This window comes from Pithys albifrons, chromosome 8, assembly GCF_047495875.1.
Source record: "Pithys albifrons albifrons isolate INPA30051 chromosome 8, PitAlb_v1, whole genome shotgun sequence".
In the NCBI taxonomy this organism is placed as follows: domain Eukaryota; kingdom Metazoa; phylum Chordata; class Aves; order Passeriformes; family Thamnophilidae; genus Pithys; species Pithys albifrons.
This window is the reverse complement of record NC_092465.1, coordinates 6626511-6627786: the sequence shown is the minus strand read 5'-3', so window position 1 is coordinate 6627786 and position 1276 is coordinate 6626511. Positions and strand designations below refer to the sequence as shown.

General features: G+C 49.8%; 1 non-coding gene across 1 annotated transcript; it reads left to right on the top strand.

The window, feature by feature from the left end:
• The first annotated feature begins 731 nt into the window (after positions 1 to 731).
• Positions 732 to 804, top strand: TRNAR-CCG (transfer RNA arginine (anticodon CCG)). Its single transcript has one exon. It is a non-coding gene; the product is annotated as a tRNA-Arg (tRNA).
• The last annotated feature ends 472 nt before the right edge of the window (positions 805 to 1276 follow it).

Below are 1276 nucleotides of genomic sequence, written 5' to 3'. Positions count from 1 at the left end.
AAACCGTGGTGTGGGGAAACCAGGTGTAAAAAAGGTGTTCCCTCCATCCCTTGCCATGACAGCCAATCTGAAACTGCTGCTTAATTTTGCAACTCCTGCATTCCGGGTTCCCATTGGAAAGGAGAATCTCCTCCTCCATTGACAGCAGCTACAGACATTGTCACTCTTCAATATGTATCAGAATCGTGGATGATTTTTAGAACGCTCTTTAGATCAGAGAAGCATTTTGGACGTAGAAGAGCTTTACCTGCATTGTGTGAGAATTCTGAGACACCAACAACAATACGAGGGCAGAAATGAGATTCTCTCTGCAAGTCAAAACAGACAAGCTGGTGTGGCTGAGCTAGGAAGGTTGCTGGAAATCAGGGAAAGATGTTTCATGGCCTTACTTACCACCCACTGAAGTTGGTGTGTTGTACATCCATTCTGACGAGGATCTCGCAACTCCTGTAGGACAGCAGTACAACCACCTGCCACGCTCATCCCTCGGCCTCAGGGAATGGCATTACTCAGTTACACCCTGCCAGCTGAGCTGGAGATTTCATTCCCACTCTGTGTCTGAACTGCAATTGATGCATTTGTGAATAACAGTTATTTCTTCTTATACTTTCCATCCCCATAGGAGGATGTCTCCAGTGTTTCCCTGACCCACCCAGGGACACCCCATGCACTTTGGGAGACTTAAAAATATAGTGACTGGTTTAGCTGGGGTTGGTAATGAGTTATTGGGTGGTCCTGTGGTGTAATGGAGAGCACTCTGGACTCCGAATCCCAAGGTCCTGAGTTCAACTCTCAGTGGGACCGTCCCCTGGCAGTAAATGCCTCCCTGCCATCCCATCCCATCACATCTCGGGTGCTCAGCAGAGTCAGCCCCAGTCAGTACCGGGTGCTGTGACAGTCCCCTGGATTTCACTGTCACTGTCCAAGCTCTCTCGGCCATGGCAGATGGACCTTGGGAGTTAAACGGTGGGGCCAGTTCTGTGCATGCTGTTCCTCACCTAAAACATCCACTGCTCAGGCTGGAAGGGCAGACCCACGCGGGGACAGCCCTGCCCAAATCTGCATTCACGAAGTCTGGCCATACAATACAATATACATACAATGAGTTATGCTTGTTTTCACTTCCTCAGAAAAGGAAAAAGCAAAGCTTTGGTTTGATTCTCATTTTTGCTGGCCATGAGCCGTGTCTGTCAGCCCTGGGTGACCAGTGTCACACTGGGGTGGGTACCTGCTGTGGTGGCTCAGAGGGCAGAGATAACTCAGGGTGACAGCAGCG